Below are 18,146 nucleotides of genomic sequence, written 5' to 3' on the forward strand. Positions count from 1 at the left end.
ACTCTGAAACTGGCAGGGCCATTTATGTGTGTACATAAAATTTTTAAATTCCAGGCTAAAAAAAAACCAAAAAAGAAAACAAAACACCACATGCAAAGTAATTTAAAAAATGACATACTGGACACAAGACAGGTGAAGTATGATTAAAGGAAAGGCTAATAATATCCATAGTACACAAAGAACTAAGGACAAATCAATAAGCAAAAAACATCAGGAAAAGGGCATGAACCATCATTTCAAAGAAAAAATAGAGAGCAAGCAATAAATATACACGGAAGAATGGAAATTCATTTATTTTTTGCTTATCAGACCAGTAAAGATAGCCATTAGTTTGTTCTCTATGGTTAAGAGTCTGTCTCTTTTTTTTCCTTTGCTCATTTGTTTTGTTTTTTTAAATTCCACATGAGTGAGATCATATGGTATTTGTCTTTGACTTATTCTGCTTAGCATTACGCTCTCTAGCTCTCTCCATGTTGTCGCAAATGCCAAGATTTCATTCTTTTTTATGACCAAGTAATATTCTATCACATAAAGAAACTACATCTTCTTTACCCATTCATCTATCAATGGACGCTTGGGCTGCTTCCATAGTTTGGCTATTATAAATAATGCTGCTATAACATAGGGGTGCATATATCTTCTCAAATTAGTGTGTTTGTATTCTTTGGGTAAATACCCAGTACTGGAATTACTGGATCATATGGTGACTCTATTTTTAATTTTTTGAGGAAATTCCATACTGTTTTCCACAATGGCTGCACAAGTCTGCATTCCCACCAATAGTGCAAGAGCGTTCCTTTTTCTCCATATCCTTGCCAACACTTGTTTCTTGCATACATGGATTTTTTTTTGGTACAGTACTGTAACAAATGTATTTTCTCATGATATTCTTCACATTTTCTTTAGCTTACTTTAAGGTAAGAATACAGTATATAAATACATACAACATACAAAAAAAATGGTTTAGTCCTCTGTTTATGTTATTAGCAAGGGTTTGTTTTTTTTTTTTTTTCTATCAACAGTAGGCTATTAGTAAGTTAAGTTTTGGAGGAGTCAAAGTTAATACACAGACTTTGGACTGCATGGGGTCTGACGCCTCTCACCTCATTACTCAAGAGTTAACTGGCAGAAACTTTTTAGAGGGTAAGTTGACACTACCCATTAAATATAAGCAAAAATACCCTCTCAATTTAAAATTCCATTTTTAAAACAGAAATGTATTATGCAGGAATATTCACAGAAGTATGCCAAGAGGTCTGCACAGTGAAGCATTCATAGAAATTACTGGAAATTACCCAAATGATCAACAAGGGAATGAATAAAAAATAATTTATCTATTAAATGGAATTTATTTTCATCCACTGAAAAAATATGTAACATCTTTCATGTTACTGGCTTTGCAATAACAATGAATAAGAGAGTCAGAGTCAAACTCATACATCTAGTAAAGCTTGCATTCTACTATTAGAAAGTAAATAAAAACAAAACAATTTAAAGAACTACTGTGAAGGAAATAAGGTGAGAACAGAGTAACTGGTTGAGGAGGAAGGCTACTCTAGATAAGAGTGAGGGATGATGGAGGAACATTTGAGCAGAGGAGGAGGAGCCAGCCAACTAAAGATGGGGCAGAACACTTCACACAGAGAAAAAGTGCAAAGGAAGGTAATGAGCTGTTTGGTAAAGGTACTAAAAGGTCACCAGTTTAACAAGAATCAGGTAACTATTAAAAGAGGAAAAGGGGGGGCGCGCCTGGGTGGCACAGCGGTTAAGCGTCTGCCTTCGGCTCAGGGCGTGATCCCGGCATTATGGGATCGAGCCCCACATCAGGCTCCTCTGCTGTGAGCCTGCTTCTTCCTCTCCCACTCCCCCTGCGTTCCCCCTCTCGCTGGCTGTCTCTATCTCTGCCAAATAAATAAATAAAATTTTTAAAAAAAAAAAAAAAAAGAGGAAAAGGACCAGGTCAATAAGGATGTAGAATAAAATCCGAAGTGCACTAGGAAGCCACTGGAGGTGCATGTACTGTGATTTAGGCCTTTTAAAGTTCACTCTAGTGTCTGTATGGATAAAAAAAGATGATGAGGAGCCAAAAGAAAAGCAGGGACACCAATCAGGAAGCTACTATAAACCGTAAATCATCCAAGTGAGAAGGGGTAGTGGATAACTATGTAGCCATAAAAAATAATGAATTTTTTGGGGGCGCCTGGGTGGCACAGCGGTTAAGCGTCTGCCTTCGGCTCAGGGCGTGATCCTGGCGTTATGGGATCGAGCCCCACATCAGGCTCCTCTGCTATGAGCGCTTCTTCCTCTCCCACTCCCCCTGCTGTGTTCCCTCTCTCGCTGGCTGTCTCTGTCTCTGTCAAATAAATAAATAAAATCTTTAAAAATAATAATAATAATGAATTTTTTTAGGGAAAAAAAATTCAACACATATCTGATATGCAAAGCACTTGCATATTTTAAGATTTTTTTGCATACATTCCCAGAATTAAATTTATATAAGTAATACATTAGTATTAGAAATGATACTTCTCCAAGAAAATATATCATTTAGCCCCATAAGTGTTAGCCAGTGATACTGAGCATTAAGGAAATGTTTCTAAGTATGAAAGCTAAGTGGCCTATAAAGTAGACTTTCTGCAAAAGAAATGTGGAATCTTCTCAGCCAACCATTAGTACAAGAAAAAGAAAAATGCTAAAAGAACAAAAAGACCTATTCTTTGGAAAAATAATGTTTTCCAAAAGCAAGGAAATCAAACACTGCATTTTTTTGATATTTAGACAAATAACATTTTAGTTAATTATATAAATAATTTCCCTATTTTTAGTTTAATAGAGATTTTCATTCAGTTCTTGTTCTATTAAAATGGTACTACTCTAAGAATCAACTGCATTACAAAGTAATGCCAGATTTGATTCACTGATTTAAATATATTTTACAGCAAATTTTTGGATGTTGCCTTGCAATATCAGGTAAACATCTAATTTTGCCCTTGACATACTTAACAATGTATCATAATTAAATGCTTAGTAACTTGAGTTCTGAGTCTAATATTACTCCACTGGATCTTCCCAGAAACCTCACATACAACAGTCCCCAAATTATCAGATTAAAAGCCTACCAGCAGTTAATATAAAAATATAGCTAATAAACTGCTGCTCAGTTAAAATTCAATCCAGGTCTTACAATTAAGCTCAGAATCATGTGCCCTTTTAATCAAATCATATATCCCACCCCCACCTGAAAGCTAAGGACAACTGGTAATTAACAATGCTGCAGATCAATGCAAGAGAAAGGTTAGCAAAAAGAACTACATCCTTTCAACAGTGACTACAGGAAAAATCAGTAAACAATCTAAAATGCCAATCACTACATACTTCATACTTTGACTCTGTGCCTAGCTAGATGGCACTACTGCTGACAAGAAAATGCAAAATTTTCAAACACAAGCTTATTATGCCAAGGAGATGTAAGAGTTTATTTCAAGAAAGTCTCCAGATGTTAATCTCTAGGTTCAGGCTATAGGCAGAATTAACAGCAAGGGACTCAAAGACTTCTGGAAATAATTAATGCATTACTTTATACCCCTTAGCAATAACCTCCCTCTTTTTCACTTGTTGTAAGAGTTTCCCACCATACAGCACAGAGACCTTTTAAAAAAGAAAAAAGTTCAACATGTGAACTCTGTGAGGGCTGGGGCTGGCTGTACCTTTAGTTTCTCATTGTATCCAAAGTGCTTACCACATACCAAGCTTTTAAATATTTGTGGGACTGAATGTGCCAATAAGAAAGATGTTCAAAAACTAGACAGTAAGACAAATGAAATATAATACAAAGGCTTAGATAACCAAAAAACATTTATATATGACCTGTGAGACTTCTTAATTGCCTTTAGGAACATGAAGGATTCATTTATAAAGAACATACCTCATCTGAAACAGAGGTCAGCAAACTTTTTCTGTAAAGGGCCAGACAGTAATTATTTTAGGCTTTGTAGGGCATAAAATGGGACTACACCAAAACAAAAAGCTTTGCACAGCAAAGGAAACCACCAACAAAATGAAAAGGCAACCTACCAAATGGGAGAAAATATTTGCAAATGATATATCCAATAGAGATTAGTATACAAAATATATAAAGAACTTACAAAACTCAACACCAAAAAACACCCCAAACATCTAATTAAAAACTGGACAGAGGACCTAAATAAACATTTTTCCAAGGAAGACCTAGTTATAAAATAAATACATCACAGAGATGAAAAGTACAGCATTGGAAACACAGACAATAATACAATAATATTGCAATAGCATTGTATGGTAACAAATGGTGACTATGCATGCTTATCATGATGAGCAGTGAGTAATGTACAGAACTGTCAAATCAGTATGTTGTACACATGAAACTTTGTATTTACAACACCTTATGTCAACTATACTTTCAACAATAAAAATGTTTTTTAAAAAGGATCTTTGCTGGAACTTCTCAACTCTATTATAGCGTGAAAGCAGCTAGACAATAGGCATACAAACAAGCATGGCTGTATTCCAAAAAAACTTTACTAATGGAAATTACAAATTTGCAATTTCATGTAATTTCACGTGTCATGAGATCTTATCCTTCTTTTGACTTTTGAATCAGCCATTAAAAAATATAAAAACTATTTTTAGTTCTCAGGCCACACAAAAACAGGTGGAGGATGGTAGTTGCCCATCCCCTCACCTATTTATTACATACTTTCACTGAGAACAAACCAAAGGCAACTGAGTTTACAATTAAGTACATTAAACCATATGAAACCAATAACAGAAAGGGTTAAGTAAGTTAACAAGTTGCTGAGAAGTCACACATTGCTTTTGCCTGTACCTCCAGAAACAGGTTATGTGAAAAACAAAACTGAAACAAATGACATATGAAAGCCACATCAAGACCATTTATTTGGGAAAAACATTTCGGGCCATTAAGACCAGATATGGAGTAAACCAGAATTAGGCTTCAATATATGTACGCCTTTAAAATACTTTTTTTTTTTTTTTTAAACTATAAAGATCTCCAAGTCTGCTTGAAGGACCCTTTAAACTGGCTACCAGGTCCTGGCAATGATTCTAACCTGGAAATTTAAAAAACACAGAGGACTCTGCTCCTTCCCCACGGTTCTTTAACCCAGTAGGGCTGGGATAGGACCCTGGCATTGCATTTTTAAATTTGTTTAAAGTGTCATACATGTTGCTGACACTGCTACCCCCAGCAAAGGGCTACAGCTGTAGATGAACCATATGGTCCAACTCTATGTATGCAATAGCAACTCAAGTTAAATAATAAAACAAATGTGACTCTACAGAGTAACCACAGGGTCAGCTCTTTAACAAACACCTTTCACTGGGACAAAAGGTGTTTCTTAACACAGATTCTTACTGTAACCTTTTTAAAAAATATTTTATTTATTTATTTATTGAGAGGGAGAAAAAGCATAAGCAGAGGAGGGGCAGGGGACAAAGGAGTGAGAGAATCTCAAGCAGACTCTGGGCTAAGCGCCAGAGCCCCATGCAGGGCTTGATCTTGGGACCCTAAGATCATGACCTGAGCTGAAATCAAGAGTCAGATGCTTAACCAACTGAGCCACCCAGGTGCCCCATTTCTTACTTAAACTTTAGCAACCGTCTATACCCCACCATGCATATGAAGTTTATGTTACTCTCCCAAACAGGACATTTTGGCTGCCTTTGACAGCCTTACCATAGCAACAGGTTTCATATTCATGACACTCTCTTATATTTAGGAAGAGTAGCAGAATCTTACAGAAAGCAGAGTGAGCTAGGAAGCTTTTATTTTCAAAATGTGACTACTTTCGTTATCTCAATGCAAAAAAACTTCAAGGAATGGCTCTAAATCTCTATTTTAAGCCCAAAAATACACCAGTAAATTAGTCATAACCTGGAGGTACATATGAATGCCTAACTGGTAATATTATGTTGTCTTCTCGATTTACCAATTTGTGATGTTAATCAAGATTTTCTGTTCCACAAGAAAGTTTCCCCACAATTCCTTCATTTACTGAAAAGTTCAAGGAAATAGCAATACTAATGGCATAAATACAACGTATGTGTAGATTTCATTTATTCAACAAATGTTTATGCAAATGCTACACGTGAGGAGGTATATAATAGATGCTGGGTAGACTGTGGCGATTAAAGCAGACATGGTCCTTGCAACCTTGATAGGGAGATAGACAATAACTGAATAAACAATTACGAAAAGCGGTATGTGTATAACTAAGTAACAAGTAGGAGAAGGGAGTGGAATGACACAAGGACAAGTGGAAGATCCTCAGAGTGGCCAAAGGCTTCTTGAAGGTAACCTTCAAAAGCTGAGACCTGAAGGATGCAAAAGAGACAGCATGTAAGGAGCAGAGCAGGAACATTCCAGAAACAGAAGTAACATGTGCAGAAGCCCACAGTCATAAAGACCTGATCACTTTTAAGAATGAAACCTTGAGACCAGAGTTTTAATTATAGTGGGAAAGTGAGAAAAGGAGACGAGGCTGAAAACAGCCAGATCCTGTAGGGTTCTCTAGACTTTCGTAAGGAATGCATTTTTCCCCTAAGTGCTACTGAAAGTCCATGAACGTTTATAAGCTGGTGAATAACAAAATCCCATTGCCTTCTTAAGATTTTATTTATTTACTTATTTGAGAGAGAGAGCACACAAGCGTGCATGTGCAGAGGCGGAGGAAGGAGCAGAGAGGGAGTATGGGGAAATAATCTCAAGCAGACTCCCTAATGAGCACGAAGCTCAAGGCAGGGCTCAATCCCAGGACACTGAGATCATGACTTGAGCCGAAACCAAGAGTCTCAATGCTTAACTGACTTAGCCACCTAGATGCCCCAAGATCCCATTGAGTTTTTAAAAAGCTGGTTTCGTTTATAACAGGAAAAACTGAAAAGGGGTCAAGAAATAAAGGGAAACCTGTAAGAAATTATAGCAAACAGTCCAGGTGACAGTGGTGCCTTTAGCACAAAAAATAGCTACACTGGAGAAATACTTTGGAAACAGAAACAACAGACTGACTGCAATAAATTAGAGAAATTATAGCAGGGTAAGAGGAAGTAAAGAAGAATTTTAGGTATCTGGGTTTAGCAATTAGGTTGTGATACTGAGGTGAGTGCAATGAAGGAAAAAAAGGGGGGAGTATTTCTACAACTGCACTGTCCAATACAATACCTACTTGTCACATGTGGTTACTTACATTTACATTTAATTTTATTAAAAATTTAGTTCTTCAGATTGCCATATTTCAAATACTCAATCGCCACATGTAGCTGGTGGCTACCACACTGGACAACACAGATGTAGAACATTTCCACCACCACAGAAAATTCTACTGGTGAGTGCTGTTATAGAAGGAAGAAAAAATAAATAAATAAAAAATTTTTAAAAATATATCAAATGCTGGATAGTCCAGCAAGAATAAAGCTAAAAAGTATTCATATGGTTGGTCAACCATGCAAGTCCAACAGTAAGCTCGGTGGAGCATATTCACTGGAATAATGAACTGGAATGGGAGATGAAAAGTGAAGACATGTCCATAGGATAGGGACACACTGTGAAGTAGAGCAGAGAAATAAATGGGGCATTAATTAGCTGGAGGAAAACAAAGGGTGTCCAATTCTAGAATATTCACCCAGCCAACAAACCTTTATTGAGTACCCATAACTTCCACTCTTCTGGGTACCAGGGATACAAAATTAAGACAAGAGACCAGGAGAGGAAGAAAGAACAAGCGAGTAAACAATGTTATTTCAGAGTGCCACAAACCAAATAAGAGAATATGATAAAATGAAAATGAGTGAACAGGAAAGACTTTAATGTAAAAGTGATACCTGAACATGAGCCACAAATGGCAAGAAGGAACCATCTCTGCAAAGGTCTGGAATATACCTATATGCTATTGTAAATGATCCAAATGAGGTGATAAGACTCACTCAACACGTTATTTACCAATCAACTACTATGCCGTATGGCTGTAGGCATTGGGAAGAAAACAGTCAAGGGACACAGACAAAAATCCCTGTCTTTCTGGAGTTTACATTCTGGTAGGCTAAGAAAAAAGAAAATAACAAAACAAATAAAAGGTTATATTGTTATCTATTATGTTACAGAGTGATAAGGGCTAAGGAGAAACATAAAGCCAAGAAAGGAGATAGGAACTTAGAGAAGGACAGTGATTTTAGACATGACATCAAGAAAAAGCCTGAAAGAGGTGAGGAAGTGAGCCATGATATGGCAACATGCTTGACCAGTTGGAGGAAAAACATAACAGTGGCACAGAAGGAGAAGGAAAGTAGTAGGTGACTGAGTGCTAAACAGAGGAGTTTGTGCTTTTACTGAATGAGATGGTAAGCACCTAGAGGTTTCTGAACAGAAAAGTTATATGATCTACTGCTTTAAAAGGATTACTCTGGCTACTGTGTTGAGAATATATATTTTAGGGGAACAAAGGTATAAGCAGGGAGACCAGTTAGAAGGCCTGTGCAGTAATCTGGGCAAATGATTACAATGGCAAGGCTATGGTAAGAAATGGTTAGGTTTTGGGTATCTTTAAAGGGAGAGCAGACATGATTTGCAGACAGGGTTTGGAAATGCTGTGTGAGAGAAAAATGACTCACGAACAATACTGTTAGAAGTTCGAGTAACTGGGAAGAATCAGCTGCGTTTAGGAACAGTTAAGAGAAGTAGCCTTACAGGAAATTGGGAGCTCAGTTCCAGATGTATTAAGTTTGTGATGCTTCTTAGACTCCCCAAATTTTTTTTCAAAATAGTTAGATATTAGCATCTAGAGTTCAGGGGAGAAACCCAAACTAGGGATATAAATTTGGAAGTTATCAGCAAATAAATGTTATCTGTTTAAAGCTATGAGACTGGAGTGTATTTAGACAGCAAAAAAGGAGAGGTCGTAAAACTCTCAGTCACATCAACAAAGAGGTTAGAGAGAGAACAGAAAAAGCAAAGGAGACTAAGAAGGAGCCACCAGTGAAGTACGAAGAAAACTGCTAGCAGACATGGTGGCACAGAAGCCAAAGAAAAAGCATTTCAAGCCAACTGTGCCAAATGTTAGTTAACAGGTTAAAAGAAATGAGAACTGGAAATGTGTAACAGTGGTTGCTCGCAGGGGTTCAAAAGAAAAGGGAGAGTAAATATAAGCATATTTTTCAAGGTATTTTGTGTAGGTGGTGGGTCAAAGGGGAGACAGGAGGAAAAATTTGTTTTAAGATGAGATAAACAATCATGTTTATATGCTCATGGGAAGAGCTAGCAGAGAAGGAAAAACCAATGATGCAAGAGAAGGGAGACTGACAAGAGTAATAATATTCTTGAGACCAAGGGGGAACGGGATCTAGTATACAAATGTCCTTACCTTGGAACACTAGAGTTCACCCACAGTGACAGAGAAAGTAAAGAGCACGGTCACAGATATGGGAGCATGCAGGAATTCTTTCAATTATTCAATATGCTTAGTGATATAGAAAGCAGGGGCATTAGATAAGTGAAGATAGGGGAGGAGGTGCTGGGATGTTTGAGAAAAAGAAAAGGAAAAATACAGTCATAAAAGAGGGTGAACTAATAGACCACGGACCATTGGGGATGAAGCCAGAGAAGGACAAAGTTGTTTAGAGTATATATAAGAAAATGATTATGATTCAACATGAAATTTCAACTGGGTATAAGTGAGAGTGAGGGATACTGAAAAGCTTAGATAGATAGATTGTGGGTTCTGGTGGAGATGAAGGGCTGTTGGAATTGGAAGTATTTACTAGAGGAATAAGACAGTGGGACACTTGAAATGAGACTGGGATGGGGATAGTTATTGGAAAAAGACAACATATTCTAGGATATGAAATGAGAACATGTGGATGAAACAGACTGAAAAATAAGATCATTGGAGAAGAAATCAAGGAACTAATAGGCCAAAATACTGGAAGCATCTTTTATATCAATGCTCCTCAAAGAGCCAGACCATGACACCATAAGGAGCATGTGCCAAATTATAAATCAACACACTGTGTCCTTTATCAAAAAGACTTGCTACAAAAGAAGTCAGCTGCACTAAACTAGTGAATTTAGTGACAGGTGATTTATATTCTGGTGCAAAACCCTTACCATAATCCATATTAGTAACAAACAGTTCAGACCAGACGACATTTTGAGTAGCACTGTTCTACATGGTCATTGATATCACCAAGAATTATGACAGAAATAAAGAAGACAGTGAGCCAGGCTAATAAAGTGTTCAAGGAAGGAGGGAGATGACACTCCCCAGGAAAGTTGGTAGGTGACTAAAATAAAGAGTGGTAGTGGGTAGTATAATTTGACGGCATGAGAGGCAAAGTTTGAAGTTCTGGAAAATAATGGTTAAGACGTGACAATGAAAAAGACACTTTCTCTACCTCCTGGTTTAGTAGTAAAAGACACTTTCTCTACCTCCTGGTTTAGTACCTCCTGGTTTAGTGTGCAAAGAGATACTGAGAGAGCTGCAAGGGAAGTAGCATTATAGGAGAGAGGCTAGGTTACAGTGGGATTAAGAAAGAGAAGGGAACATTCCCAGAATACACTGAAAATAAAAGGGATTTGCAGAAGACTATGAGTTATAGAAGGCACAGTGAGTGAATTTCAGGAGAATGATAAAAGGTGAGAGACGGAGATCAAAAAAGCAATGGAATTAGAATCTGGAGGGATGAGGCTAACACAGAAAAGTTAGGTATAACTAAAAGAACAAAGTCCTTGAAAACGCATGAGTCAGGACTGGCCTCTGACCAGGATACACTATTTCCTCCATTCTAAAGATGGACATCTGATGCAGACTGATAGATAGGGTAGTGAAGGAGTTCCTGGTTAGCTTCTGATGGCCGAGAAGGGACTCATAGTCTTCCTGTCTTGGAGCTTTCTAGAGAAATGTAATACGATCTGGGGTATAATGGCAAAGGGAGAAACCCAGGGCCCTTTAGCATATAGTCAGGGTATTCTTGAAGCAAGATTATTAAGTATTCTTACCAAAAAAAAAAAAAAAAATCAATTTTAGTACTTCCCAGCTTCCACTTTTGAGCAATACCAATTTAACTATCATTACTCTCCCTCATGAATGACCCCCAATCTTCAGGTATTCCAGACTTTTAATCTCTTAAATTTTCTAGCCTCTTATTTCTTATTCTATGGGAAATAGAATGACCAGCACTCTGATTCAGGACCCAGGAAAAATGACAGCCGAATTAAGGCAGGAAATAGCAACCTACAGGACAACTATAAGAGAGTAACAGTTTTACTACATGACTGGATCACACAAAATATTCATAATTAGAAGTCAGAACAATATAAACCTAATTTTATAATCTCACGTGGCTTTTCCAACAGAAGATAATAAAAAAATAATAAAATAGCTGGACTTAAAAACCAAACTGTAGAATTAAGCAAAATGCCAGAAAACAGACTAAACTTACTAATCTATCTAAAGAGTTCTATTCTATGTCCACGCATACTAGGTTTCCTGCAGGTAACACTTAATGTCTACTTTTGCATCTAAATGAACTATTAGGTAGATAGAAGTAATATCTGACATTGCTACAATCTTTCAGTAGCTCAGAAAAAGAATTTAACTGTCTAAGCCAGCACTTTCTACATAGTAGAATGGAACACCACTTGGAAACCTCCACAGTTAAGATTGGAAAATATTTCCAAGAAACCCGTGTTCCCGTTTTACACAAATGGCACGCATCTAGTATATGGAAAACTTCAAAGACAGACTCACTCCCTACATCCTTACCCCCAAACCACTTAATTATACTTAAAAAAAAAAAAAAAGTTTACAACAACCACCCCTCAGTGCAGCAAATTACTACAATCATTTAAGATCATCTTCAAATTGCATTCCCAAGAAATTCTGCTGTAAATCTAACTTCTCGCACTTTTATATGAAAAATGTACAAAATGTGTGTATATACTTACACATACGTCATAATTATGTCAGCTATCCTAAAACCCTTTTAATAAAAGAAGCTTATTAAACTAACCCTTCAGCCTTTGCACATCTTTTACTTCCAAGTCAGATCAGCTACCAGCATTTGAGGTAAGATTTATTAATCACAGATATGGTTTGTATGCCCTGAGAACTGATGAACTTGACAGAACTTGAAGAGGTTAACAATATCTACCCCCACCCAATTTTTTTTAACTAATTGTTTAACCTATCTGTTACAAATCAGTTAAAAGAAAACTATCAGTACAGCAACAGGTGAATTAAGAAATCACAGGTAAAACTGTGGGAACATTAGTGAAGACATTTAAAAGACAGAAATAAATAGGGGAGAAAATGGGAAGTGCTATGAAGCATTTTCACCCCAGCATCATCCAGCTGTTCACGCTATTCAAACTGCTGGGGAGGGGTGGCAGCCTTTTCAACAAGCTCAAGAAATCAGAGGCAGGAAATTTCTGGCATATTATAGGAGAAACTTTACAGTGGCTTGGTAAAGTTACATGGGGATAGGGATAGGGGGATAGGCCAACGAGTAAGCACCTCTGAGATAAATGTTTTGTGAGAAGTCCACTGATCAGTTTGTATTCTATACCATATCATATAAATACAACTGTAGCACTGTTCTCAGAAACTGTGTTTTATAACCAATGTTGCCCTATACACTGCATTTTAGGTCCAGACACAGCTTGTCATTTAAACACGCAGCTTGCAGACTAAACACCCAACTTTTCTAACTCTACAAACGAAAAACTTTGCCCTAGCAACAAAAGATTTAACCAAAATCTATTTAACTGCCTGCATAAATTTATCCTAACCAAGTAATGACATGCCATTAATTTAAGTAAAACTTACAGTCAATTAATTTTTCATTATCTAAACCTTGCTTTTAAGTTTTGGATTTGGTCTGATAACAGTTTACGTTAGAAGTATAGACTTCATATAAAAACCGGGACATAATTTAAAGACATCAATAAAATTTCAGGCTGACATGATTATGTACACGCAGCCAGAATATGTCCAGCATTTTTAATATCTTCACAGATTGTTCTGAACTCTTTTAAAAATGCACTTTAAAAAACTGCAATTAAGATGACCAATTGTTATTTCTCCTTTTCCTTAACCAAGCTATCTTATAATTCCTAAACTCAAATGTGAGTTTCCCAGATTTCACAAACAAGTTAGTAACAGAAAAGTGCTTTTAGGTTCCCAATGTATAATCAAGTGATAGAAGGCATTTTCCAAGTGCCTAAAGATGACCCTAATAGTTTAACAATCTTATTTCCTATGTTATATGAACCCACGGATTCATATCATCCTTAGACATTTAGTAGAATCATTATCATAAAGAACTGTACTCTAAATGGGACTACCCCAGATGTTACAAACTGGCAGTATCCTCCCAGTAGGTGTATTTAAATTGTGCTGCACAGTGTCTTAAAACATGAATTTCATTCACCAACATGTGCAAATCAAAGGATGCACATTAATCTGATTTCCTGCTTCTCTCAGGAAAAAAATACTCAGATGATGTGGCAACATGAACTATAGTCCCACACAATAGCTGGAACTGCTAAGATTGGCTACTTAGAAGGGATTTGAACTCTCCAATTTGTTGTATTCCACACGGTCCCAGTTACCCTATACCACCTGGTCCTAGAAACACTGAGTAGCCACTGCCACTATAATAGAAGACCAATCCTACATGGCTTATGAAAACAATCTCACTTCAGTCACTTATCTTGAATGTCCAAATATTGTATGTTATAATAATGAAGACAAGCAGCCAATTTCAGAGATAAATTGTCCTTAATAGAATTTTTCAGTAAACCGTATGCACTTTTTTTTTTAGAAGAACTTTCAAATGCACTCTTGTATCTCATAAAAATCTTGGACAACTGGAACAGCTATTCAACCTTGAGAGACAATGAATGATGCAAATACAAAGAACCAACTTGAACATTACTAATTCCAAAAATGATCCATTATGAAGAAACAAATCCATTTTGAATAACCATCTGTATAAAATAAGGCATTCTTGCTGTGTTTAAAAAAAATCATAACAATATTTCTTAGTCAAAAATCATTATCGATGTTTTAAAAAAATGACACTGAATTCCAAGAGCAAAATGGAGCAGTAAGCGATACTGTCATTTTCCTTCCCTACTGTCAACTTTTCAATTTCATTTCAACCACCCATTATTAAAAACAGGCAACATTTTAAAGTTTATCTAAACTGATTAATTTTCCATAAAATTAACATTTTACTTCCAAAAGTTAATTGAGAATACATTCTTGTTACTAATCAGAATCCAAACTGAAACAAATATACTCATAAAAAAATCACTAATAAAAACTAAGAACTTTAATACAGGAGCAGGGAGAAAGGTTTTTACTGAAAAATTTAAAGGGCAAAATATTGGCATAGTACATCACCACCCACAGCCTTATACAATGAAAACCTACAGTAACTAGGGCATTATAGTCTAGAGTTCACAGACACTGACCGAGCTAGTTTTGTTTCTATCTAGTTCCTAACACAGACATATTCCTTGATAATATGAGTTGAGCACTTACTGTTTTACTGTGTCACTTATTTTAGACACACTGACAACTTAGCAACTTCTGAGAATTTTAGTATCTGTAATTCAATAGGATGGCTACGCACATGAACTCCCACCCCCAAATTATTATAGTTAGTTTTTGGTTTTATCATCATGATATATTTAACCTACTTAAACTGGCTTACGTTAAATGCAATACCTAATTTAAGTTTGATTTTTCTCCTACAAATATTGGTTGAAATGACATTTTCTCAAGCCAATCATTCAATGACCAGTATCGATAACGAATAAATTAGTCTAGAATTCAAAAGCTTTCTTAACTGATGCTTTCTCATCATAACTATTCAAAAATATAATCCACACAAACATGCTGGGGGGAAAAATCACAAGCATTACATTATATCCACTGGAGGGCACTCAACATGACCAAAGCACGCAATGAAAACATGCCCTAACACTACTCTCACTCTGCTGCTGCGTGAGGTTTGAGGGAGACTGGGGCAGGGGGGTCTCTTAAAAGATGAGATGCCCACAATTAACAAATTCAAAAAGGCAGCTAAACTCTAAAAAAGGGTTCCTAATGTAACTTTCTCCGTCAAGACTATCTTTCTTTAGGGAAAGTAGATTTTATACATACTTTTAAGGATAGCAGGGTTCAGGCCTCAACAGATGGATCTAGGTCTCAAACTGAGTCAAGCTCTGTCTTGCATGAAACACTAAAATACAAGCAGCATTCTTAAGTAGAGAGAGGAAATAAAGAACTTTCTCCTGAGTTTAAATGATGAAAAACTGTATGAGTTAATTCCTACTCATTTTCAAGCAACACAAATCATGTTATTTTCTCTTGCTAGAACCTGAGAAGTATATACTTACTGTAGCCTATTAGCCTAGTTATCTATCACACAATTAAAATGTATTACATAAACAATGGTCTGTTAAAGAATGAGAACTGATTCTGCAAATCAGTATCCTCTATATAAGGGTACAGGAGTCAATACCTACATGCTCTGGAATAATCAGAAGCAGTTCCTAGTCTATTTACTTTTTACCTTACTATTTACTTTTACAGTATAAAAATGTTTTCAGTCATACTATTTCAACAAAAGATATCATATTCCCAACAAGAAGAGAGCTGCAAGAAAAAGTTAATACAACTAATGTTTTAAAAAAAACAGTGTCACAAGTCAATATGAAGCACTACACAAGAGTTGTAATACTTTTTATTAGAAGTTTGTCCTGCACAAAAAGCATTCACCCCTTCCACCCTGGGTAAGCAATCAACCATACTTCCAACCAAGCTCAAAGTACAAACTTAAATTTTACCACCTACTCATCTGCAATTATTGATTATCAACAACTAGTAAACCATGAAAGAGAAATAAAATGTCATAACTGGACAGATACATTTTTCATTTGAATAATACAAAAGTTTCATTTGGCTGAAAATACATGGATAGTCCATTTTGGGGGGTTGTAATTTCACTGCTGCTTACAACTATAAAAAAGATATTCAAACTTTTGAATTATCCATGTCCCTAGTTTCAACAATATTTATGTTCCCCTTTCCACCCATCCAACAATAAAAAAGGGTATATGCACATAGTTTTTGTAAGTGCTAAATCTTAAAATACCCTTTGAGAAATCTGCCTACTTCAAGTCTTCCCTTCCTATTTGGGGAGGGAAGTATCTATGAAAACAAGCACACAAAACTTTATTTATATGAATAATTTTTATTCTAGTCATGACTAGTAACAGTAGGAAGCTCAATTCAGTTATGAGTTTTAATACTGGAATACACATTTATTCTACATAATAATCTTGGCAAAGGATATCTAATAACAATTAGTTCAAAAGAAAGAAAACTCTTGAATACTTGACACTTGAACATTGGTAAATGTTTCACTTTTTTATTAACCACCTTATTTTAAAAACTTGGCTTTCCCTGAAAACTATTTAAAATGATTGTTCCAGCCTCTGGGAGAGCCTCAAGCTTAGGACTCCACAAGGACTCTAAGTCGCATGCTATACTAAACTTCCTAGTGCATTTTATTTCCCCCCTCAAGGACTTCAGGCTTGAATAGTCTCAGCATTCCTTTAATCCTATAGAATAGTCTTCTGCAAGTTTTTCAAGTTACTGTTGCAATCACTTTAGGGCCTTGTCCTTGTACATGGCCTTCAGAACAAAGCCTGGGTCAAAGTAATGAATACTGGGTGCAAATTAAGCAAATTTCGAGAAACGATATTCTCCAGTAAACCTTAATAGTACTTTTTTTTAAAATCGAGAGAATGTGTGGGTTTAAATGTTAAGTCAAATAAATACTGCAGCAGCCTTAGCTTAGACCCAAAACAAAGCCTCCTAAGTAGAAGCTTATGTCCCTAATTTAAGCAGATAGTTAACGGTAGCGTTATGTAAAGACATTTCAAGCTATGTCTACTATTTTGTAGGATGAAGACAAGTTATCATGAAGAAATCTAAAGGTACTGAATGTTCATCAACTGACAATAACGAAATGGCTTCCTAAATTCCACACAAAATACTCTGTAACTTCAGCGATCTGAAAAACATTAGCCTAGACTTTTAGCAAAGGATAGCCGTCTGTCTCTTCAAGTTGATGTCTAGTCTAAGCCACCACTATTCATGATACAAAGCTCTCATTTCACTAAAACCACTCCTCGATTTCCTTTTGCCGACCTCTGCATACCAGCAGGCCAGTCTCTCTTCATTCACCACTCACAAACTCAGGGGGGAGGGGAGACCACAGATGTCTGGAAGATAGAAAGTATGGAGACAATGCTCCCTCCAAAAGGGAACAGAAAACGAAGGAAACAACTATACCCAACTGCCAAGGCTTTTAAGTTTCGCGGATTCAGAAGCAGGCTTTGAGAACTCCCAAAGACTCTGCTCAAAATCCTCTCCCGAGACAAAACACAGAAAAGAAGTTGCAACACTTAAATTTTATTTGGTCAATTTCGTAGCGAGGGAAAAATTCACTCTGCTGAAAAGAAAACGTGCTCTAAAAATCATGTTTAGCTGCCATGAAAGTACTTGAATAAATCATTTCTACCAACAAGATTCTCGAAGCACTCAGGAGCTGAATCCCGCCGTTCACTTGGTAAGAAAGTCGCCCTGGCCCCCGCCCCTATTTTTACTAGGGTCTCACTCCCACCGCCATAAATCCAAAAGACTGAGTACGTTGCATGCCGCTTTCATTCATCTGCACGGTACAAGAAAATATAGGTGCAGGACATGGATTTATATGTGCAAACCGTACTGACGCATCGCACCGCCTGCACTAGTTTGGTTCCTCTAAGGTTTAAAGTTGCTTGGGTCTAAACAAGCGCCAGTGCCAAACTCACATAAGCGGGGCATTAAAAAAAATAATAATAACAATTCTCTTACGAATTCTCTTAATTCGTCCTTAAGAACGAAAGACAGAATCTGAACAGAAAGTCTACTGGCCCTATCGACCCAGCAGATGGGACCTGGGTGGCGTCCCAGGCCCAGCGTCCGTACCCCAACTCCCCGCTGGGGATGGGAAGGCGGAGCCCCCACCCCCGTCCC

The 18,146-nt window shown here is 36.7% G+C and overlaps 1 protein-coding gene across 3 annotated transcripts in view; it reads right to left on the reverse strand.

Moving 5' to 3' along the window:
- CTNNB1 (catenin beta 1) overlaps positions 1-18,146 on the reverse strand; it is a 36,925-nt gene that overhangs the window by 18,321 nt on the left and 458 nt on the right. The gene's annotated exons all lie outside the window — the stretch shown is intronic.

The sequence above is a fragment of the Ailuropoda melanoleuca genome, chromosome 6, assembly GCF_002007445.2.
Source record: "Ailuropoda melanoleuca isolate Jingjing chromosome 6, ASM200744v2, whole genome shotgun sequence".
Lineage (NCBI taxonomy): Eukaryota > Metazoa > Chordata > Mammalia > Carnivora > Ursidae > Ailuropoda > Ailuropoda melanoleuca.